General features: G+C 41.5%; 1 long non-coding RNA gene across 1 annotated transcript in view; it reads right to left on the minus strand.

Moving 5' to 3' along the window:
• Positions 1-12378: 12378 nt before the first annotated feature.
• LOC140693551 (uncharacterized) overlaps positions 12379-26182 on the minus strand; it is a 37030-nt gene continuing 23226 nt past the window's right edge. Inside the window, exons 4-5 of the long non-coding RNA XR_012069319.1 lie at positions 12782-12956; positions 12379-12605 (exon numbers count right to left, since the gene is read on the minus strand). This is a non-coding gene — a long non-coding RNA (uncharacterized lncRNA). The remainder of the gene's footprint in view (positions 12606-12781; positions 12957-26182) is intronic.

Below are 26182 nucleotides of genomic sequence, written 5' to 3' on the forward strand. Positions count from 1 at the left end.
ACTGCTCAGTCAAGGGATAGGGACCACTCTGGCCAGGAATGGCAAGACAGTGGATTGGGTGGATGGGTAGGAGGAGCTGACATTTGCTTCTGACCTGAGAGGCAGGGGTGTGTTGCAGAAAAACCGACAGTGCTGGAAAGAAGCCTCATGTCCACAGCCTAAAAGGAGCTGTCATATTCAGGGAGGTCACAGAGAAAGAACCAGAGTTAGTGATGCCACAGGGTCAGCAGCGTGGCAGCAGTGATATCAGTATATGTTTCCATAACCCACCTAACCCTACATGAACACATCTGCCTACAGGGGGCAGGTAAGTAGCAGAAATATGTGGAGTGGGTGCAGCCACTGGCAAATTGGCAAGTGGACATCTTAATGAAATGCACTGCTCACAGTCACCATATTGGAAAGAGGGCCCCACACTGTCAGATCCCTTTCTTATTCAAGAGAAACTAGAAATTAAGACTTCATTAGCAATCATCCCTCTTCAAACCCAGAAAAGATATCATTTATAATGACAACAAAGGCACAGACTATTCAGAAATAAATTAATGAAAAATGTTAAAATGATTCTGATAAATGACTTAAAAAGAGAAAAAAATGATAATTGAATGAACAGTAGAATGCACCATCCTCTTCAGTTGGCAGACTCAAATTTGGGGGACTTGAACATTTTTTCTCCAAAATAAATTTAGTATCTGAATGCAAATTTAGTTAATAATCCTGAATGGATTTAAGAAAAAATTCTGAAAGGTGATCCTAAATTTCTTCCAGAAATATACACAAATATACAAATAAAATAATGAGGAGGGATGTTTGAATTTGTAATATTAGGGACATTCTGGAAAAGGATAAAATAGGACCAACTGTAGGAGATATTAATCTATGGTCATGGAAACAGTATAGAAATAGTGCACTGAGAGAATGAATGAAATAGAACACATTTCAAGAATAGACGTGGATATTTAAGAGATTTTAGAAATATTATAAAACTGACACTTAAAATCAGTGGATTCAGGTACTGGTGTAATTAGCTAAATCATTAGAAGGCCTGGTACACTGTCCTCAATTTTGACATTAAAATAAATTCCAGAAAATTTTTAATTAAAAATAAAACACTAGAAATAACCCAACATGATTTAATCTGTTCAGATATTCAAGCGAGAAGAACTTTCTAAAAAGCTTTTGGAACAAAGACCAACAAGAGCAAAGGCCTAGCAACTCAGCAAGGCCAGAAACGCCCCCTGTAAAACAAAGCTGACCCTCTCCCAACCCTCTCTCACGGACCTGTATTGCTCTCTGATACTTTCTATACTTTCTTCTTCCCTTTAAAGTCCAGTTTCTTGGAGAAGTGCCTTCGCTGATGACTCCTCCAGGGCTCAGAGCCCTGCATCCCCCACAGCCCCACCACGGCACTGATACAGGAGTTGCACTGCCGGTGGCTGCGTGTTTCAAACCAGTGGGCATTCTCAGCTCCTGTTTATTTGATTACCAGGTAGCTTTTGCCGTGGACAAATATTTTCCTTTCAGTGGAACATTTTCCCCCCTTAATTTTTGTTTTACTTAAATAAATTTTAAAAGCCCAGGCAGAAAATTGTGTGTGCACATATGCACACACACAGATACACACAGATCTGTTTTTTAAAGGCTACATTAGTGTAGTCCAACTCCGCCTTTTCCTCAGTTTAGACAATTAAAGGTGGGCTTTAGCCCTTGCTTTTATGCCCCACACACCCCCCCTTTCTCACTTCGCTCCCTTTAGTCAGTGTTCAAATTCCTCTTAAGCCAGGTTACAGCCTTCTCTGTGTTGCCTCAAATCGTTTTCTCTCAACTGCACTGCTATTCTTCTTTCTCTTGGTGGACCTCTCTTCTCCCATTTGCCATGTACATGGCCCTTTTCCCCAGGGCCTCGTCTTCAGTCCTCCACCTGGCAGGACTGAATCGCCCCCACGGCCTCACCCACAGCTCCTCTGAGCTCCTGACTGGTGAATCCAGCTTAACAACGGACATCACTCCTTATATGTCCCATAGACACTTCACACTCAAAATGACACACACAGAACCATCTCCTCGAAACCAGCTCCTCTCCTTACACTCCCCTTGCAGATCTGCTCTCCGGATGGGTCACTGGAAAGTCACCTCAGCAGCTCTGCGGCCCGCCACCCCGGCCCTCCAATCCCCACTGCAGCAGTCACCACTTCTGCCGCCCATGTCTCTCTCTTTCTGCCCACGGCCTCTCAGCAGGCGTGTGCCATTTGTTGTCTGGGTTACCTGCGTTGGTCCCCGAAATATCCTTTCCCCCCAAAATATGGGCCTCTCCCCCTAAAATAGTATCTTCCATTCTGCTGCCAGAATAACCAGATATTCTGCAACATAAACATTATGCAATTCTCTTACTTACAAATAATCCAATATATCCCTGCTTCCTTAAGGATACATTGAAGTCTAAGCACACAAGGCCCATCGTGACAGAGGCCTTGTGCACCTGACATTCCCACCTATGGATCCTTTGTTCTAGCCCTACTTGTTGTTCTTCAGTCTGGCCAAGCCGCTTCATGCTGTGTACACATATATGTCTCCACCTCTCTGCATGAAGTGTCCACTCCCTCTACCACAAAATAGAGAGCTAACGTCCTTTCACCTTTCAAGATTCAGTTCAAATATTTCCAGCTCTAGGAAGTCCAATTTGTGTTCACCTGCTTAGCAATCCATCAACTACTCGCCATGCCTCGCCTAGCCTGGGGAATGCAGACACCAAGTCTTACCTGTTTTGGTCTCCCCAGCAGTTGATACAGTGTTTGGCATAGCAGTGCTCAATGCTTGTTGGTTGGATAAATGAATGAATCAGTAAAGAGATGAGAGGTCTACAATCCCCCCCAGTTACTCAGCTGCCATTTTGGGAAGTTCATTCTGCGGAGTTAAGGAAATGTGAGTGCAGGTGGTGGGCAGACAGAACAGTGGTGAGGGCGTGGGGGAGACAGGCCTGGTCCTGGAGAGCGCAGGATAGGCGTGGGTGGGAGAGCACTGGAGAGAGAGGGAATGGAGGGGGCGGGTGCAAGGAGATGTTGAAGAACAACTGATATTAAATGCAGTAAATTAAATGGAGAACATAATATATGAAGGGGAAATCAAGTTAACAAAGCAAGGGTGGAAAAGGCAGTACCAGAGATGAAGAGCTCTCACTTCATCCCTCACAGCATTTCACTTATGGCACCTGCCCTCTGTGAAGGCAGTGTCAAATTCTTGAGAGACTGGTGTTTGTGCTGTGGGTGCTCTAAGTACAAAACGGTATCTTATGGCTTCCAGATTTTAAGACTGATAGATAATTTCTCTTATGTCCCATGTCTGAGTTCTCAGGCAGCAGGATCATTCGCTGGTGGGGGGAGAGATATTGTGGTTAACAACTCAGGGTTACTCTAATAATCTCAAAGGACAGTGGGGAATTCATGAAAACAAATAAAAGAGAAATTTCACTCAGAAAAAACCATATGTCATATAGAACTTTGTGGGGGCATTGGGGGCAATGTTACCGCCACCTCATCTAACAGTTTTATTTGAGTGTGTTGAAACTCCAAGCTCAAGTCACTTAAACAAGTAGGAGAACCAGGGTCCAGGCTGTGGTGCTCCAGACATGGACGGGAAGATGAAAAGCCTGACTACTGCCTCCGACAGGATCAGTCCAGTCGGGGAGTACAATGGACATGGACACGATCACACACCATCAAGACAAGAATCAAGTGCAATTCATGCCTAGACAGGAGAGCAGATAATCTCTAAATAGTGGAGGGGTCCCTGCCAAGGCTTGGCAAGTGTCCTTCCAGGCAGAAAAGCAGAGAAATATAATTCAGGCGAAGGAGACTAAGGTTGGTGGCTGGGTGCAAGGCCTAACGAAGCACAGATGGAGGGCTCCAGGGTCATCTGTCAGTAGCTGTTCCCCTTCAGCAGCTAAGAGGCATAACTAAAAAGGCAGGTGGGGTGTCATTAATGATCATGGGGAAAACTGGGAGGAGGAAATTGAGGTCAGGAGATCACCACCAAAGGCAATTTATTTTAGAGGAACAAAAATAATTCAAAAAGCACTTGGAAATTCTATCTCCCATGAATGAAAAGAACACAAAATAAGTTTCACTCCAGCGTTGAATACAGAATAACAGACTGCCTACTCTCAGAAATGGATTGAATTTTCTAATTCATCAGGGATTATTTAGATAATAGGAAAACGAATAAATCTGAACAATCTCTCTAGAATAGCTGTTACTCCATCCTGTTATGTAGGGTAGAGTTAGGCTGAATTATTTAATTGATATTTTAATGAGACTATAAATTTCTAAAAGCCTTATCAATTTCTCCCAAAAGCGTACAACTTTTCCTTTCATGACATTTATTTGACTTAATTAGAATAACTTTTTTCCAAGGCTTTTTTTGTGTGTGTTAAAATACCTAATGATATGCTGCCCCCAGAATGTTGTTGTTATTATTAATACTGATAATAGCCCCAATAAGACATATTTACAATTATGACTCATTTTGGAATAACAGGTCATTGGTTTAAAGTCCTTTTGAAAATAAGAAGAATAAACGAACATAATTACTACACCAGGGACAGCAGCTGCACCCTTAATGGAACCTGGTCACTAAACACAACAAAAGCAAAGATGAAACTCAAATCAGACACCAGGCCACAAAGCATAGCTGACTGAAGATGCCACAAGATGACCTTTCATTCACCGAGGGAACCAGATGCATTTCTATGTATAATGTATATTGTTAAAAGCAATTATTTTATATATAGAATGTAATTTAGGAAAAAGAAAACTCCATCTGTAGACTTATAAACAGGAAGCACAAAGGGGTGCCTTTGCCAACAAGAACCTGCATGCATAAATGCAAAGCCTACTGACAAAAATCCTTTCCTGTCTCCTAAGCTTAAAAAAAAACTACTTCAAGGCAGTGGTGAGCTGAAAGGGCTCAGATACAAAACGTGCACATCATCAGCCTTCTAGTAGATAAAAGTGCGCCATGCATAATAGAAAAGATAACGTTTCCTATGGAAATCTATTTTGAGATTCAACAATTTAAAGGCAACTGAGAGCTCAAAACCAAGTTCAACCAAAGAGGAACAGAGCCCAAGCAAATGTACAGAAATGGACAAAGTCATTGGAGAAGGAGGGGATCTGTGTTCTACCGATACTCCAGATCAGCAAATTCATCCTGAATTCAAGCCAGTGATGTGACATGATGTCACTCAAGGAATCAGGCAGAAACCATCAGCCAGAAGAAATAGGAACAATATCAAAGGCAGGTGTGAGATGTGGAAGGGGTGACCCTGTGAACCTTGCTGCAATGAGGCAGGATGTGCTTGCGGGCTTTCTGCACAGGCTGGCTGGCTCACATGACTCTATTTAGAAGGATATCAGCCAACAGCTGTGCCACACGGGCTACAGCCTGAGCTGAGTCACATCTAGTAACGGTTCTGAGTTCATCCTTAGACGACATGACCAGAAGGATCTGAGAATCAATGGAGGAGACGTATCTGAATGAGTATTCCATTTCATTCCTTGGCAGTAAATCTTCAGCTTTGTGCAACATAAATATTGACAAAGATACACACAGGCACCCTATTTGAAAGCCTGACTGCATAATTGCATCTAATCGAGAAAAGCGGGCTCCGTTTCAGTATGCTAGGACATTGTTTGGCTCGGTAACCAATGCTTCTGAGACCCAAAGCATACTCTAGTATAACCGACAGCACAGAAATCTCCACTGATGACTTACTCATTTCAGGGTATTCATAAAATAACCCCAGTTTGCCCATGGGATACAGATGGTTTTCCCGTTCCCATCATGGGTTGGTCTGTTCTGCTCCCAAAACTGTGGCATCATTAGATTCATGATCCAGCTGTCAAACAGATCAAATTATAAGGCAGGATATTATCAGACCAAGGTCATAAAGGTATTACTGATATCTCAAGCTGAACACATCATCTTCCCAAGAATTTAATTTCTTGTTTTCAGGATAAATTTCTTTTTATTGCTGCCTCCCTACCCTCAAATATTGTGAAAACTAGTCCTGACTACGTGCCTTGGGTTTACCAAAATTGTAACGACTACTACTACTTTATCTCCTACCTCCTTTTCAGGTGTTCATTTTAGCTTTTAGAAGATGCCTTCCCTCATTTGTCTTTTTTACCCCCACTTCTCTCCTATTATCCACCATGGCCTTTCCAGTCTGAAAGTCGTCAGAGAAAATAAGTAAAAGAAAGAAATACAGGTTCTGTGAGCTGGTGATAAGTGCTGTGGAGGAAAATAAAGGAGAGCGAAGAATGTGTGCTAGGGAGGAGTGGGGATGGGGCAGTGACCTTTGAATAAGGCAAAGACTGAAGCAAAGGGGTGGGCAGAGGAGGGGCAGAGGAAACAGTGATCACAGGCCTGGAGGTCCCTCACGCTGGACAGACAGCATGGAGACTGGTGTGGGCCACAGTGAATAGGAAATAAGTGGTGGTTTTGGGGGTGGAGCCTTAGAGGCTGCCGTGAGGATGTGGGCATTTTTCCCTTTGAAGGAATTGCGGAGCCATGGAGGGTCACCGAGCAAAAATGTGATACTCTAATGTTGGATAGAACAGGTCCAAGACCCTAATACAAGCTGAACAAATCAAGGGACAAAGAAGTGACATGCCACCTCAAATTCAGTGCAGAGCTTGAAAGAAACACAGCCTCGACTCCCAGCCCAATGCTCTGTCCCCTTCTGGATGCTGTCCCACAGAGCTGTCTCTAAAGTTATGTTTTTTCCTCACTCAGAGGCTTGTGGGCCAACTGAATGCTTCCCCCTTTTCAAATGGCAATTTATCCTGAAAGGAAATCAGAGTTGGCAGTGAAACAAGGCATGGACCTGTAGCCTACAGAGCTGTTGTCCCTGAAAGCAACAGCTGGCGCGTGGTTTACTCGTGGAGTTCAGCAGAAGAGACAGAGCAACAACAGACAACTTAGCATCTGGCTGAGTTTCGGCTGACTGCACTGCACGTTTGGATGTATTTCAAATTTGGACAGTGAGGCGGCTTCACACGAAAGGCAGGTGTATACATCATACATGCCCACACGTCTGTATGCATACACACGTAGACACACACAGAGCATATGATGTGACTTGTAAAGAGCTGCCTCTGCTTGGTTTCCCACGGCCTCTAATTTCAGCATTAACCTTTCACTGGCCATGCTCCCAGGTTTGCTACGAGATTTCTTTGCAATGGAACATGCCCTTCGCTTCACAAACGTTCCCCAATTCTTTCAATGACATTAGGGGAAGAGCAGGGAGCCCTGGGAAATGCTGGGGATATGGACTCGAGATACCCCTGAATCTGAATCCACACTTCATGGCTTATTTGTTATTTAACTTTATTTACATTCAAAATGCAATTGTTGCAGATCTCAGAAGATGATTTACACTCACTGCTATGGCAGAATGTTGCGGTTAGTAGACTCACCACAGGATCCTCTTATTCAACACGTTCTTCCAATATTTCAGATATTACTGTATCACAAATGCCCATTTCTATATTTTGATATCTGCTTTTCAGTATAATTATCTTTCTTCTTTATTCTCTATATATTATGATTTTAGAACATTTTTCTGAGAAGTGTTCCACAGGCACTTTACATATGATACTTGGATAAAGAGATCCTGGAGATCAAAACCACATTTAAATCCTTAGATAAACTCAGCTGTGTCATATACATGGCTAGGTTTAGTCTGCTTACTTTGTTACTTTGTATAGTAATTTTTGTTTCAAAGAACAAGATCCTTCTGTATAGCACAGGGAACTACACTCAATAACTTTTAATAGCCTTTAGTGGAAAAGTATATGACAAGGAATATATATATATATATGAGCCACTATGCTGTACACCAAGAATTAACACAATATTGTAAACCAACTATACTTTCAACAAAAAAAGTTGAAATAAAATTGAGAGATGAAACTTCCACTGCCCAGACTGCTGTCACGATGAAACGATTCAAAGCAGGCCAGGTATTAGCAACCCCCCTGACACAGCAAAACCCCATGTGGGATCTTCCTTTTGAGCAGCACTGGCTATCCGGCTGTGGCCACCTGTAAATAGGGTTGAAGTCACTTAGACCCTTGGCTTGGGATCACCGTGGCCACAGGGGTGGGGGTCACTGCAGCACCTACGAGAATGACGGGGCCAGCCTCCTGCTGAAGCCGCTCCCCAGGCCACAGCCCGGAGCGCTGCAGGCAGGTCTGAGGTCCGGCCGGGGGCACGCAGCTCCACAGCCACTCGGAGCCCTGCGGTGCGGGTGGCGCTGGGACTACGCTCGTCCATCACCCTCCCTGGCACCCAGACTCGGGATTCTCCTGGGGGAATTTTTCTCTGCCTCATACTTCCTGTCTCAGCATTTGTGGAATCCGGTCCATGCCACAGGGAAGCAGGGCTTTTACCCTCCGGGACCCAAATCCATCACTGTATGGATCCAGGGTGAAACTTCCATGTTAAATCACCTGGCGCTCCCTTCTTGTGCTGAAATGCCCTCCCCTGTCGATGGCATTAGGTCGTATTAGAAGTCCCGACTTGCTTGTCCTTAGCTAAGACTCTGAGCCTCTTGCTCAGTCTTCCTGAGTGGAACCACTCATCTGTGGCAGAAAAGCTTGGGCTGTCGTCCAACCATCATTGTCCTCGGTCTTTTGGGTTTTCTGTTGGGTTATGGTTCTCGTGCAGGGATATCAATTTGCACATGAGAAGCAACTGTAGACATTTTAGAAAATACAGACACTGGATCCTCCCCCCTCTTCAGCCAAGGCTGGAAGCTTTCTCCCTCTAGCAGGGGTTACACAATCATTTGCTTGGGAATTGACCACACATATTGGCATAATCATAGTAAATTGCCCTTTACTCTGTGCTTGCCACGTGGCATTTTCTACTTCATGTTGTCTTTGTACCTTCATTATCACATTTAATCCCTGCATTATTGATTATCACCATTTCTGTTGAGGACACTCCTACTTGCTAATCTTGAATACAAGTATCTTTGATTCTCTTAATCTATTTCATTCCTGAGTTTCCTGTTCCTGAATTTAAAGAGTGAATTATGGACACATGTAAATAAGATTCTCTTATTATATGTATCTGACTCATCCTCTAACCAAATCATATCTGGAGAAGAGAGAATTTCTCTTTTAAACATTTGTTTTTCTTATTATATAGTAGTGCATACACATAGTGGAAAATGTAGAAAACATATAAAGTAAGAAAATTACAGCCATACATTATCTAAACACCAAAGGACAATGCTATGTCATTTGGGGCATTTAACTATTTTTCTTAATATTTTATCATAAAATTTCCCTAGGAAAGTTGCTTAACCCTGGAATTGTACTAGCCTTTTGTCCAGTACAGAATAACATTCCCAGAAATGACCCCAACATCAACATAGTATGTGAGGCTGGGAAGGCCACAGGGCACTCAGCTTATTCTCTGAGTCCTACAAAGAATGCTGTTAATTCACTGATTTTACACATTCGATGCCTGTGAGTCACTCACTCACTCAGCTGGCTCGGACTGAGACCTACTTTATACCAGTGCCAATCCAAGTGCTGGGGAGACCCCAGAGGGAGCCTGGATCACGGCATCACTTTCCTTCATTTGCTCCCAGAATCCTACTCAAGAACCCCACATGGGATTGGGAGGGTGGAGGCAGGTGAGATATGGTGAAATTCATTTCATTATGTTCCTTTAGACATATTCAAATAGCATGAAAATAGTAGCTAATTTTGATAAGTTTTCTTTTCCCTTCCTATGTATTTTTGAGAATGGGTATAGTTTTGGTGCAGCAAGAGTAATTGATAGATCTTTGGTATGGTAGGATTTTATATGAAAAATTAAGAAGGAAACTGCACTTATACAAAGAGAAGAGGCAGTGAGGAAAAAACAAGCCACCCTTGAACTTGGCTACAATTCAGAATTCCTGGTTTTGAAAAAAGGGAAACAAAATTCAAAATAAATTCCCTAAATATTTTAGCCCATAGTAGAAATACATGGAGGCAAAGTTCAGCTCACTGGAACCTAGAACAATGTGCTTATTTAAGCGAAGGTATAAACAGACCACAGATACTATAATGCATCCTTTACTTTAAACTAGTTCATGTGAGCAAGTTTCATTTCACATGAATTGCTCAGTACCAGTTTAGGAAATATATCCTCCTTGATTGGTAAAAATAGCTCACAGATAACCAGATTCAACAAAATTTATTGTTAAATAATTTACTTATTTCCTTCAGGAAATGCTTTTGAGTAATCTGAGTTAAGTATTTCCTCTATCTGCTGTATTTCTTTTCACAGAGAAAAGTAGTTTTATTTGCACATGACCTACTTTTACTTCTCTGGAAATATCTGACTGTGAGCTCAGGGTACGGATTGTCTACTGCACAGTAGGGAAAAAGAAGATTCATTTCACAGCGAAGATCAGAATCTTTTTTTGAGGGGCGTGGTGAGCTGGGGGACAAGGGAAATGCCTTTGTTTCGAGACAGACCCCAGTAATCCATACTGAAGCTGAAAGATGAAGCCATTATGAAGAAATGTGGAAGGACACACTGACACGCAAAGGTGTTCACTCTGCAAAAACAGAAAGAAAGAAAGAAAAAATAATTTAACTGCCCTATAAAGAGAATGGACAGAAACTTGGTAATAAGCTAGAGAGAAGGAAGGTTAGTGAAGGGAGGAGAAACAATGAAAGGGAACTTGGATGCGGTGGGCAGAAGAGCAGGTTTCTGGAGCCTACAATGAAGGATGATAAGAAAAAATAAAGTTTAAAAAAGTTACAAAGTTTAAAATAGTTTAAAAATTAAAAAGCAAAGTTAAAAAAATAAATATTTTTATAGTGGCATGGAAGATTTTAAAATGATGGAGGTTTTTTATTTCAAAATTCAAGTTGTTTGAATTTCTCCCCCATTCTCCAAACAACAGTAAGACCTGCTTGTGTAAGTGGTTTTGGGGGACACCACAGAGAGGGGCGAGCTCTGCAGTTAGGTTGGCCAGGAGCAGAATGCTGGTGTGGAAGGCAAGACAGAAGAGAGTTCAACAGTTTCATGAAAACAGAAACTCAAAGCCAGAAATTATCTTAAAATGGTTAGTGTGGTAGGCAGAAAAATGTTCCCCCCCAATATGTCTATGTCCTTATCCCCAGAACATAGGAAGAGGTCAGATTCCCTGGCAAAGGGGGCCTATGGTTGCAGATGTGGTTAAGGTTACTAACCAGTCGACTCTAAGAGAGACCAGCTGGATTATAGATTTGGGCCCAGTGTAATCACCAGGGTCGTTAAAGGAGGAAGAAAGAGGCAGAAGAGGGGAGAGAGGAGAGGAGATCTGACCACAGGTTCAGAGTCAGAGGCACACAACCATGCTGACCTTGAGAATGAGAAAAGAGGTCACAGGCCAAGAGACGCAGGTGGTCTCTGGAATCCAGAAAAGTCAGATACAGGTTCCCCTGAGGCCTTCAGAAAGAGCCGTGCCAACACTTTGACTTCAGCAGGCTTCTGCATTCAAGAAAACTACAAGTTTAAATTTGCGTTGTTTAGTAGAGACTTTTTCTTTTCTCTTCCTACTACCATGATGTTTGGGGATACTTGTTACAACAGCAACAGAAAGTGAATAGAGTAAGCTCCTTGAAATGTTCAGAAATTGCAGATAACACTGGACTGTCCACTTTGATGTGGGATTGGGCTTATGTGAAAATCAAAAGGACAGTGTGACCTTTGCTAACCTCTGCTTTTCTCATTTTAGGAAGAGAACAGTAAGTCAAAACCTCTGTTGTTATTATTTTAGACAAGTGTCTCTTAAAACTTTATGTAACCCTGTGCCTTAGGACCCTAAGAGAGTCTCTTCTTAGAAGAACATGGATTCAGAGAGATAGTGTCTTACATCTGAGTCCCACAGTGGTCTCTTATTGGCAATGAGAGCTTGGGCATATCAGTTACCCTCTTTAAGCCACAGGATCTTCATTTGCAAAAGGAAGATAAGAATAAGGATTGTTTGGGTGATTAACTTGTACACACACACACACACACACACACACACACACACATACATATATGTACAACATTTAATACAGTGACTAGCACATACTAGGCACTCAACAAATTCCTGTTATGGATTTTTAAATGCATATATAAAAGGAGGAGAAATTTGCAGGAAATTGTGGGAAAACTAAGTTCATGGCCCCAAAAAGGGCCATCTCTCAATGGGCTCTGATCAGTCAGTCCCCAGTGGTGGGCTAATAAGCAGAGACTATAGCACTTGGGGATTTATGTTAAACATAAAAAGGAAGGTATTTAAACATAATTATTAAACATCAGGTACGTTTATACTTTTGGCTGGATCATCTTATCTGGAGAGATTTAATAAGCAGAGAGTCTCCACTGTTCTAGAGATGGGCATGCAGGAAAATGATGTGGGTGGGTGGGCCATTCTCACCCACCCAAGATCACATGACTGAGTACTCACGGAATTAACACCTCTTGTATGTTATTACAGATGGGCTGTCCTCCCATGATTATTGTCAGCTGTGTCATCAGTTCAAGGAGACATCACATGGGTCACACTGGAATATTAGAAAGAAAATCTCATTTAAATTTTAGATAGCTCTAACATGAAATAAAGTCATTATTTTATGCCTAAAAAAATCTAAGGAGCAGAGAGTAAAGACACTCTTCATTGGGCAACTAAGAGAAAACCTGAAACAGGTTAGATTGTCAGAACACATAGCTGTATTCACACCTCTTCATTTCTGTATTTTTACAGCCAATACACCAGATCTCATGGATAAGTCACAAATCTGCCCTTAAAGAATGTGATGTAGAAACACGTGGAGTAGTAGTTGACAAAATGGAACAAGAACACCTTCATGGCTGGGTTGTTCTCATAGTCAGTCTGGTCCTTGGGAGCTCTGCAGCTAGAATAAAGAAAAGGTAAGTCTGTAAAACTGTGAACGGCTTTGAGACCCTAATCAAAGCCACGGACACATGAGTTAACACATTTAATATGTGTGTGTGTGTGTATATATATATATATACATATATACACACATACACACACACAATTCACACTGTTTTCATACCAGCTGTTTTGAATTTCTTAACATATCCACTATGTTAATTCCAACTGTACACACTGTTGTAAGAGTTTCTCCCACTAAGAAAGTGATATCCCACAAGGCAAAAAAAAAAAAAAAGTCACCTGTTCCTTAAAATTTATAAGCACAACAGTATCCAATGGGCAAGAACTGTCCTCTGTTAGGTGTAATTTGAAAGAAAGCTACTTCTAAACATCCTGCTAGATAATATTCTCTTGTCTCCCTGAAAGGCAGTAAGGTAGGACTATTGAAGAAGACAAACAAAACACGGGGCAACTTGCTAGAAGCATTTGGGGAACATAAAACGGGTCATCCTCCTAGTTCAGAATTTGAATTGGTCTTAGTATTTTCAGAAGATGACCACTGAGCAGACCACTGGGAGGACCACCCAGCCACATGCAATGTGTTGGAAGCACTTAACTTAGGCCGCTAAGCCGCTGGGTGGGATACAAGCCAGAGAGAAGAAACATTTATTATAGAAGCTGCAGCTGATGAGAATGGAGTTACACTAACAGGAACAGCATGGGGGGAAGACACATAACAGTGTGATTACTTGTCCTCTCCGTAACGCGCAAGCAAATCTGCCACTGGAACCACGACCCTCTTCCACTTATTTGCAATACAGAGACTATTTACTTTCAACAACAGGGTACATTATCTAATGTAATTGAAATTATTATTAAGCACTGACATATTTACACAGAGCTTGGACATTCTAAAGCTTCCTTTGTCCCTTTTACTAATGCAAAAATGGAGCTAATTCACTTCTCATATAGGCTAGAGAAAATAGGTTTGCAGTTGAAGTTAACTAAAGACTGTAATGTACTGCAATTGAAGTGCCTAAAAGATAGTCTCTGTTTTGACCTGGTTCTAAAACTGGTGTAGAAATTATCTCAGCTGCAGGAGGAGCTTACCAGAGTCAGTCATCATGATTGCCACTTTCTCATATATGGCGTTCAGGGTCACCATGATGATAAAACTGATATGGGAAGCAGTGATGGGCGTGGCCCACCTGCACAGTCAGGTACTTTTGGATTGGGTCTGTTCCATTCAGGTTCTTGGGAAGTTTTGCAGGAAATACAATGAACACTGAAAGTCCGTAGACAATGATCCCAATAACTGAAACAATGGTTAACAGGACCTGACAACCCAAGAACCCAGCAGCATGAGACTCACTAATGATCGTATTTTTACACAGAAAACTTGCCCCCAACCCAGCTTAAACAGAAAACATGCATGTGTTGTAAACTTCACATAAACGTGAGAAGTGATATAAATCGCACGTAAATGCCATAAGAGACGTGAATATCAGTCATGTTAAATTTTAGGGGAGGAGGAATGAAAGATGTCAAAAAGAATGAGTGCATCCACTAATGTAACACGCTGGCAGCAGGAGCAGCTGTGTGCAGGGCATAGGGAATATATGGGAACTCCACTTTCTGTGAATTTTTCTGTAAACCTAAAACTGCACTAAAGAAGGAAGCCTGTTAAGTATATTTTAATGGGTGAAAATGGGGTAACTGGTGGCATGATCTTTTGGAGGGAAGTCTGTGATAGCAGAACAAATGAAAGTAGCCCTTCTACATCTGTAGAATTACTTAGGTTATGAACTAGTTGTAACCCATGAAGGGGATATGCTTCCTTTCAAGGGAGAACCTATCACTGATTCAGGGGTCAGCAGGTGCTAGCTGTCGTCTTCATTCTGAATAGGACCAGTGAAGCTGTGGACATGCCCTGAGGGTAATAGTGGGAGTGACAGCAGGTCTCTGCTGATGAAAGCTTCACATGCTTTTCATACTCCTTGAGATCTTGAAATGGCAGGTATTCCTACTCCCTGCATTTGCACAAGATTCATGTCCCTAATCCACAGTAGTTTTGACTGTGTGGACCCAAGGGCAGCGGGGGTGTCTGAAGCAAAATTTGCACGTGGCTAATAGGGTTTCAGTTCCTCACTAGGCAGGTTTTTTTTCTGGCCACTGAAGAATGAACATTAAAGATCCCATTTTTAAACAGTTTTCCTTCCATCTACCTTCTTGGTCATAGTCCAGAAGCATGTACTCAGTGTCCCTGGCTGCTCCTGATGGGTGCCCCAGAGAGAAAGCTACAAAGAATGTGAATTTCAGGACTAAGTGAACCACATCATGTTATTTACAGTAATAGCAGGCGGCTGGCTTGCACCTGCATGGGAGAGCAGAGGGAGTGTTTACAAGCCCCTCCTGGAGCCACACTCCTGCATCTGGATCCCAGCTCTGATGCTAGCTGTGGGGCCTTGTGCAAATTTCTTAACCTCTAGGGGCTTCAATCTCCTCACCCATATAATGGGGAGATAATAATAGCAATTTATAGGACTATTGTGATGAGTCAATTATTTACTAATTGTGAAAACAATTGGAACATTAACCGCAGGCATGTGAAAAACTCTACCTAAGTATAAGCTATGAATATGGTGACCAAAGTCTTAAAAAGGTGTTTTTTCTTAGTTTTTAAGCCATCAGTTTGTAGAGAAAGCATTTTATTTTCTCCTCTACTCTCTTTCATCATCCTTTTCTTCACAGTTAAGTCTTCATGCTTGTGAAAGGAATAACTTTTTGGTGTGTTTGTGATTAAATGTGAAAATTAGTTAAGGCTGAGAAAAATGTATTATAGAAGGTATATTAAGCCTTCCTCTCTTGTACAGCTCATATAGGCCATTTAAATAGTATGCATTTTTTAAAAGTCTGCATAGTAATTTTTTAATTATGTATTAAGTAAACATAATAGTTAAGAATGCGTAAATACTTACTATTGCTTCAGCACACATCTATTTTTCAAAATCCTCACAATCACCCTGTGGGGAAGGTAATATTATATCTCTTTTACAGATGTGGAAATAGAGCCACATGGAGATGTTGCAATTTGCCCCAAATGAAGCAACTATTAAGTGAAAGTACTGAAATACTCAAAGAGCCCAAAGACACACTAACTGTATAGCACTGTCTCCTACATGGTCTGTAAAATCAATTCTAATTCATTTCAGAACTTTTACAAACTTGACACATTTCCATTTTTCTTCCAAGCACTTAATGGGTTCACTATTTCTTAAGAAACAGGAAAGCTTTCCGTTCTCCTTCCTCAAGTTTCTTCTTATTTATCATCTTTTCTGATCATAAATTTAACATTTGCTCATTAAAGAAAATTTGAAAGTACTCAGTAGTGGACAGAACTGCTGTCCTGGATCTGTCCCCAGTCTTAGAAGAGGACCCAGAACTTGCTTTAGGATAAATAACCTCCCTTTTGTTTTTAGTCCTGTGATTTAACCTCGATTGACCCACTCTTTCTGAAGCACCAGAAGTAGATCTCAGTTGGTTTAAGACAAATAATACCCCTCATTGTATTGGCCTTGCACATGATTGGAGAATTGGCAAATAACCCAGGAAGAGCCACTATTATGTGAGGAGATACATGCTGCTGCCCATGTGAAACATAAGCTTCTTCTATCAAGAGAGGAAGCTGCCAAAAGAGACCTGTCTTGGTTTGGATGGATGATCTGGGATGCTGCGTGCCTAGAAGCATCATGCTGAGACATCTTTGGACACAGAATGAAGACAGGACAAAAGCAGCCCTTGACATCATCTGGGCTAGAGTATCTCTCCTTGACTGAAGCCAGACCTCAGACCTGAGGTTTTCATTTACAGGAACCAATAAATCCCATGGATCCCCATTTCTTGGTTGTTGTTTAAACACATTGGAGATTGATTTTGTCACCTACAATCAAAAGACTCCAACTCTGAAAATGAATAAAAAATAAAATAAGAATAATGCTTCAACCTATAGACATAATTCCTTCAGAATGGTGCATTGTTTGTATATTACAAATCATTTTATATATTAATTTAATTCTCCAATCTATCATAAGCGCAACACTTTGACATGTCATAAAATATTTTCATGGACACACTTTTTCATGACTGCATACTATTCTACTTTGTGAAGAGTTGGAAGAATATTTTGGCTGAGATTTTATATATATATATACACATATAAAAGTATGTCTGTGACTTGCATCCATACTGACTTTTCCCTGCCATTTTGAAATAATTCCTGATTAAAAGTTTTTCAAAGCTGAATTAGTGGATTAAAACATATGAATATTTTTGACTCTTGATATCAACTGCCAGACTGCTTTCTAAGAAGGCTTGAGGAGTACACCAGAAATAAACACAGCATTGTAAATCAACCATACTTCACAAAAATTATCCAGTAACCTAGGCATGGGATTGGTGATCACTGGCAATTCACCCTCATAAACAGAGTTGTGTCACTTGAGAAGTGGAAAACTATTTCATTTTGATGTGCACTGAGTGAATTACCATTGAAGTGTGACATCTATTTTTTCTTTTGCGAATGTGTGTTCATCTTCTCTGCCTTCTACGCTTCTGAGATATTTTGATGTTACCTTTGAAGTGATCTGAACTCTCTATGTATTGAAGGAATTAGCCCCTTGTCGGATTTGTAAGCAAATAACATTCTCTGGTGTTTTGTTTAAAATTAGGATGCTCTGATGCATGGAAATCTTTGTATAATTTCCTCTGATACTTACTGTCCATCTAGAGGTTGTATACTCATCCATATTTATTTGTAGTTTTTTTTCTAATTGTGTTACTTTTTAAATGTTTCTGGAATTTATCACAATATATGGTTCACTGTATGATTTCAATCTTTTCTTTTCCCCCAAGTAGCTAACAAGTGTTTCATTCACTGAATAACCTTTATTTATCTCCCTGATTTGTAATGCCTTCCATCTCTTATATTAAATTATTATTGATATCAGAGCCCATATCTGGACTTCCTGCCTTATTTTATAATCTGGCTATTCTTGAACTAGTAAAACTCTCATTATCTTATTAATTTTTATATTACTAATATGATTTTATTCACAATAAACCCAAATCAATTTTATAACTTCTGATATTTTGGAAATATGATCTTTTAATCTAGAATCATGTGATTAAAGCACCTTTTATATCTTTCAGTAGTTTTTACTTTTATTTTTTGATAGTTCCTACTATCCTTTTGTTAGGCTATTCTTAGACATTTTACCTAGGTTGTTACACTTGGAAAATTTTAGAAATTTAATGCCTCCATCTGGTCTCTTAATCAGACCCTGGAGAATCCTAAACCACTGATCTGATTTGAACAAATGAGGTGAAAAGAATTGGGGGAAGCACTGTGAGCAGAAGAGACTGTGGAACCTCCAGAGCGGCGCCCTGCATTGGCTCAGATGTTCTCTGGAAAAAGTTTCCTCTATGAGACTACATAGTTCCCAGCTTGACTTTCAGTTTTCTCAGCATTTCACATTAGATTTTAAAAGTCTGTGGCAGGTTCTTACCCAGAAAAAGAGCACTTGCGCAAAGGGTTATATGTATACACTTTCCCCAGGTGGTAAAGGGAACACGCTCTTCTTCCTAATTAAAAAAACAAGTTTAGTCAATCAAGGGATTACACCAATGAAATGATATTTCTCCTAACTGGTCAGTAAATCCTAAACATAATATAAAAAAAAAATTTCAGACATAGCCTCCTTGTTTGTAAATGCATGGGTTTTTTCCTGTTTTTTTTCCTTTTCTTTTCTGTTAACGATGTCAAACACACAACAAAATATGTACAGTGTTCGTTTTAATACTATTTTTTGAAAATGCACATGTGAACAGTAAACTGTTTCCCTGCCATGGTCTGAGCACCTGATGAGGCCAAGATTTAAAGCTCTATTCCTTAGCTTGCCTTTGATTTCAGAAGTGAAGGTAGTGACAGCTTAGGGTCTGTGCAGGACAGAAAGAATCACAGTTGTCTGCAGCTAACTGGTGTCCACTGTGTGTTTCTTGGTTGAGATTTATGTGTTAATTAGCTACAACTATGAAGTTTAAGAGTTTCCATTTTAGAGTTTATATTTAGAATTTTTTAAGAGATGAAATCAGCAAGAATCAAGATTTAACTGGATTATAAAACCAGATATAGTATAATAATAGCTGTAACTAAGTACATGGCCCTTCCTCTGTGCCAGGAAGCCTTCCAAGTAGATTCTATACATTACTTCGACCCGTCCTTACCACTGTCATGAAGAAGCAACTCTCTTATTCTTATTTTATAGGAAACTATGGCACAGAGAAGTTAAGTTGTCCAAGATCACTCAGGAAGCAAGCTGCTGTGTTCAAATATGAATTTAGGCAACTTCATTTGCAAGATCTCACTACCACAACGCTGGCCTCTCTAAACAATGGAGCATGCTTTCTCAAGTAAAGTAAAATACTTCAAATAAAAAACTAAAAAAAAATAAGGCAATTTTTTAAATAAGGAAGAATGATAAAGTTAAATGAGTCTTCATCTTCAATTTTTCAACAAGCATGTCCCAATGAAAATTTAAACTTATTAGCTTGCAAAATTAAATTTAAACTTGGCAGTTTAAATGACCAAAAAACTTCTCTTCAGTATTTTTTGTATGCTGCCAATATGATAAGTTTTTGTTTTTCAGGACTCAAAAGCATTATGAACATCTAATTTTGTCTAAGATTCAGCTTTCATCTCTGAATGTACAGTCTTTCACCAACATATGCTTTTACCCCCATCTTCAGTTGTAAACAATGGGAACTATTTATAATGGGGATTATTAGAAGCTTATTACATTGTAAAAGACAAATGTCACTTTCTATTGGTAGCTGAACCTCATTTTTTTCCATTTATAAAAAGAGGAGTTTGACCTGCTCCCTCCATATCTTTTCAGTGCCAACATTCTGTAGATCTGTGATTCAATTTATTAAATCTATATTTGGAGACATTTTCAGATACTCCTAGTAAAATCATTTTTTTCCCAAGAGTTATTCATTCTCACAACCTACTGTCCTGCTGCTGCTGACTGCAAGCACCATCAGCTCTAAATTATCTCAGCTGATGGAAAGAAGCAATAATACAAATGACTCAAAAATCATCTTTTCATAGCTCTGGAATGTTGATACAAAGATATACAGTTTTATTTTTTTAATTTTGCAGCAGGAGTGGCAGCAATAAATTTACATTTCCAGTTATGTAAAATGACTAGCTCAAACACTGCTCAAACACTGATGGCACCTCAACAAATGTTTCCCTGCTTCTTCTACCCTTTCTCTGACTTTAGGATGAGAGCCATGCTGCTTTGTGCACATCCCAGTAGGAAGGGGGAGCAGTGACCGGGACTTAGTTCAAGACAAAGGGGCACCTAGTCTATGATGAAAAGGAGGCCACAATAATGAAGGCGCATTTAAAAAAATGGGAGTCAACTATAAAAACCAATTTCTCTTTCCTTCTACATCTATGTCATTGCAGCTAATTTATATTTTGCATTTTTTATTGGTGTCATGAAAGGATACAAATCAATGCCTCTTTTCATATACACTTATACCAGTCTTTTTCTTTTCCCCCTTTTTACTGTTATTATGAAGGAAGAACCTCACTTCTCTTCTGTGTCCACCATTCCAGGCAGTGCTCCTTCAACTTGGCTGCACATTAGAATAACCAGAGGAGCTTTAAAAACTTCCCTATGCCAGAATGCGCCCCCAGGCCACTAAGTACAATCAGAGTTTGCAGTGATGGAACCCAGGCACCAACATTTTTTAAGGTCCCCTGGTGATTCCAACACGCAGCCAAGGCTGACAAGTCCAGAAGTAAACAGAATAAAGTGCATCTAAACAGCGCCCGCTTTTCCTGGGTAATCTCATCTATCTCCACGTGGGGACACCTCGCCTCCTATTCTGGCCAGACTTGTTCTTCCTGCTCAACCGTCTCCCATTTGTACTCAAGTTCTGCCTGGCACCGCTTCCAGAACTCCAAAAGTAAGGTGACTAACAGAGAGACAGAACAGCAGAATGTGGATCTTCAGTGATGCCTGATGCTTCAGAAATCTGTACTTAATATTTATTACACTTAACACTTTGGTAAATGGTTAATAAAATCACATTTTATTTATAGGCGATACTAAAGAAAAAAATGAGTTAATACCTTTTGTTTAAGAAAAAAGAAAATGTAGATAATTTATTGAACGTTTGGAAACAGACTAGCTCTCTAGCTCAAGGGAAAGTTATTAACGTGATGGTCAGAGGCAGGTGACTGTGTCTGATGCTAAAGTACCTGCTACCAGCACATTATGCCCACTAAAAACACAAATATCGGGGGGAAGGGTGGGTATAGCTCAGTGATAGAGCACGTGCTAAGCATGTACAAGGTCCTGGGTTCAAGCCCCATTACCTCCATTAAAAAAAAAGTAAAAAAATAGCACAAGTAACTGTCACAATTTAAAAGCACTGCACGGTTCACCATCCAAGCCTTCTCCTCACATCCCTCTGTCTCTTCTGTCCAAAGGACCTGAGGGTGGGGAAGGGGATGAGAATGCTTTAGTAGCCCCTGCATTTCTATTTTCCACCACCCCAGTCACACAAACTTAAAATAATATTCTTAAATATGGAAAACTGCCATTTTTCTCAATCATCGGTAATGTAATTTTTAGAAATCGTCATTGTGTTTTAAGACTCGTAACTTTAAATAGTAGACAAAAACAACATGAAATGTTAATTGAAAATGTGGCTTCAGGGTGAATCCCCTAAGCCCTTCTTCCCACCAGACTGTTACCCCTAGGCCCCAACTCTAGAGAAATTGCAGAATAACCACTGTGTCCTCCACCATTGTACCTGAGTCTCTACAATGCTCTGAGAATAAAGAGGAAAAAGACACAGTCCCTGCTTCCGGGAGCTCCTAGGTGCACAGGACTCATTGTGAAATGATGGCTGAGGAGGCGTGTTAAGAGGGCTTGGATAACAGTCAGCAGAGGGTGCTCGGGGCAGGGAGCCGGAACTGTAGCCAAGGCTCTCCCAGAGGAGAGAACCACTGTGGTGAGCTCTGAGATGCCCTAGAAGTGATCAGGTGAACTTATAATGTTAAGGCCATTTCTCCCTGGGGAGCTGCACATGCAAAGGAGGGAGGCCAAAGAGAGCCAGGTCCCTTCCAGGAACTGCAAATAGTCTAGAAGCGAGCACAGGGTGTGGGAGGCAGGTGAGGCAACCAGGTGGAGAGATCACAGGGGCACATCACAAAGGACTCTGTGTGCCTCCAAGGTAGAGGAGACATGCAAAGTGATCTAGAAAGAGACAAGATAGAGGCAGGGAGGACTATTGGCAGGTTCATGTGAAGGCCTGCTGAGGCCCTGCCAGGAGGAGAGAGAAGAAAACATTTCAGCAGGTGGACGGATTGGCCACAGGTGTGATGGAAGGGCAGGAAGAGGTCAAAGATGCCGGCCAGCTTTCTGGCTTTGGCAGTGTCTAAATTATAGTGCCATTCCCTGAAATAAGAAGGGCAAGAACCTCCTAGAGGAAAACATAGGCAAAACATTATCTGACATACATTTCAAAAATTTTCTCCTAGAAGAAATAAAAGCAAGAATAAACAAATGGGACCTAATGAAACTTACAAGCTTCTTCAGAGCAAAGGAAACCAGAAATAAAACAAGAAGAAAACCTACGGAATGGGAGAAAATTTTTGCAAGTGAAACCGACAAAGGCTTGATCTCCAAAATATATAAGCAGCTCATACAACTCAATAAGAGAAAAATAAACAACCCAATCCAAAAATGGGCAGAAGACCTAAACAAGCAATTCTCCAAGGAAGACATTCAAATGATCAAAAAGCACATGAAAAAATGCTCAATATCACTAATCATCAGAGAAATGCAAATCAAAACTACAATGAGGTATCACCTCACACCAGTCAGAATGGCCGTCATTCAAAAATCCACAAATGACAAATGCTGGAGAGGCTGTGGAGAAAGGGGGACCCTCCTACACTGCTGGTGGGAATGCAGTTTGGTGCAGCCACTGTGGAAAACAGTGTGGAGATTCCTCAAAAGACTAGGAATAGACTTACCATATGACCCAGGAATTCCGCTCCTGGGCTTGAATCCAGAAGGAAATCTACTTCAGGATGACACCTGCACTCCAATGTTCATAGCAGCACTATTTACAATAGCCAAAACATGGAAACAGCCTAAATGTCCATCAACAGGTGACTGGATAAAGAAGATGTGGTATATTTATACAATGGAATACTACTCAGCCATAAAAACCGACAACATAATGTCATTTGCAGCAACATGGATGCTCCTGGAGAATGTCATTCTAAGTGAAGTAAGCCAGAAAGAGAAAGAAAAATACCATATGAGATCGCTATTATGTGGAATCTAAAAAACAAAAACAAACAAACAAACAAAAACAAAGCATAAATACAGGACAGAAATAGACTCATGGACAGAGAATACAGACTTGTGTTTACCAGGGGGTTAGACGGTGGAAAGGGATAGACTGGGATTTCAAAATTGTAGACTAGATAAACGACATTACACTGTATAGCACAGGGAAATATACACAAAATGTTATGATAAATCACAGAGAAAAATTGTGCCAATGAGTGTGTATATGTCCATGAATGACTGAAAAATTGTGCTGAACACTGGAATTTGACACAACATTGTAAAATGATTATAAATGAATAAAAAATGTTAAAAAAAAAGAAGGGCAGGAAGAGGGGCAAGTCATGAGAGGAGACAACTGATTCAGTTCTGGCTGAGTTCCTGTGGGCTCCAGGAGAGATGTGCAGTAGGAAAATAAAACTCTAGAAATCGGGAGAAAGTTCTAGGCTGAGCCAAGTAGTTTTACTGTTTCAAGAGGCTAATGGGTGTGAGTGGACAAGCTCACAAGAAGTGTATAGGGATAGCTCTCACCCTCCTGCATATGGGATGCATTTGGGAGCCTTTAAAAAATAGTGCACCACAGCCTGGAGTGGGGCCTTTGTACTGTTTATTATTTTTTAAATACTTCTTTTCTTTTTGTGGGGAGTATTGAGCATTATTTGTTTTAATGGAGGTACTGGGAATTGAACCCAGGACCTCTTGCATGCTAAGCACGTGCTCTACCACTGAGCCGTACCCTCCCCACATTTTTTTGTTTTTAGACACTAGCTCTACCGAGCAGTCAGGGTTGAGAATCAACCTGCAGAGAGCAGAGAGCCTTGGGGTTAGAGAACAAGGAGAAGCTGCCCAGAGCCCTGTAGACCCCACCAGGGGCAGCCAGAGACGCAGGGAGCCTCAGAAGTGCTGTGAGGAATGTGAACTCAACACTCCCCAATGGCAAAGATGACAAACATGTTTCAAGCACCCACTTCCCAGCAGTGTTTGTTCTGACTTTACTAGTTTTCCAGTAATACTGAGTGAGAATAGAAATTATCTGGACACAGGGATCAAATTCAAATGCTGATTATGACCATTATTAGCTGCGTGATTACTGATTAAAAGTTACTCGTCTGCCACGTGTAAAACGGGGGACCAAGCACCGTGCTTGTGGGCTGATGTGAGCGTAATGAAATGACATCTATAAAGGCGCTCCTGACTCTCAGAAGTAATTGCTACTATTGTCCCCAACTGGGACACCAAGAAACAGAGGCACAGAAAGCTTCAAACATTTGCCCAAGATGAGGGTTGAGGTCAGGAATCAAGCCAATGACTTCTTGGATCCAGAGCCCAGGATCTTCTTACGAACAACATGGCACTGCCCAGGCTCCCTGCTCCAAAACCAGCCTCCCTTTGGCTCAGTTCCATGGCATCTGCGCTGCACAGATGTCCTCACTGCCTGCCTGCCCTCCCGGTGTCTGACCCCGGCACTCCTCCCTCTGCCCCACATAGCGCTTCCTTGGGCACACCATCGCTCACGAGGCCATTGTTGTGGCTACTCGGATGTTTACACGGAAACGCAGGTGGCAGCCCAGCTTTTTGCTATACATGCTGCTGTCAGTGGAGGCAAAGAGCTCACAGTTGGTGGGGGAGGCCACTTGTGGTCTCCTCCTTGGCTGGAGAGCTGGATGAAATCCAGTTTCCCTTTGCAACTTAGGCATCCAGCATGAGAGATATGTAAGGCCATCTGGCCTCTCAACATAGAAATGATGCCCCTGCAGTCGTTCTTAACATTGTAATCTCCTGGCTCCACCAGGGAGCAGAGGCCATGGCCTGTTGTCCACCAAGTTTTGTTTCCTTGCACGACAGCTACAATGGGGTGAGTTAACACCGGACCAGAAATTCTACAAAGCACTCGTGTACTATTTCCTGACACTTGCAGGTCACCAAAATACCCCAGATCCTCCAAGTAAACCACTAGTAAGAGGAACTGAGCTGGCTCGTCTCTCAGACCCCTGAGGGCAGGACTGATTTGGCCTCTCCTGCTCTCGGGATGATCCGTTCTCCTTCTGTGTGCCCTTCCCCGAGTGAAAGGGACTGTTCCTTGTTTATGGGCTAGGGAGTATTTGTGGCTGTCTGATCAGAATCTTCAAAAGTAGAGCTCTTGGTGAGAGTGGAAGCATGGCACCCACGTCTCATGAGCTCAGCTACTCAACAGCCTCATCTAGCTAAGACTGTAGCCAAAACCAGGGGTCCATGCTGTTGAGTGTTGGGTCTGGAGAGCAATGCCTTCGCCACTGAGAAGCTGCCCCACCACTTTTGACCTTGTCCCCATTGAGAGGGAGGTGACACATCCATGGGATGAAAGCCACGAGGGCACTAGGTGACTGTGGACCAAGCTGTGACTGGCCGGTCCTGCCCCCCCATGTGACCCATGTTAGCCTCAAGTGCAGAAAATCCCCAAAAAGACCCCTGCTTGAGTGAATGGGTCACATATAAGCCAACTGTTCTCGAGCCGCCTAAGAAGCAACACAGTATATACAGTGAGCCACCCACTCACTGAAGTCCCCAAGGCTCACAGCTCCCTAATGTGACACCAGGTAATCCCAGCAAACAGAAGACCCTTACTTTATAATTGACTTGAGAATTCTACTACCAACACTGCCTTCCACCTTCCACTTATAAAGTTCTTTCCACTCTGTCCCCTGCTCTGCAATTGTGCAATCAGTCCAGAGCTCCTTCATGAGACAGGAGGGAAGGGGGCAGGGCACAGCCATTAAAAGAATGGCACAGCCATTAGCACCAAGACGGTGGAAAAGTCAACTCC

Source organism: Vicugna pacos, unplaced genomic scaffold, assembly GCF_048564905.1.
Source record: "Vicugna pacos unplaced genomic scaffold, VicPac4 scaffold_19, whole genome shotgun sequence".
NCBI classification, from domain to species: Eukaryota; Metazoa; Chordata; class Mammalia; order Artiodactyla; family Camelidae; genus Vicugna; species Vicugna pacos.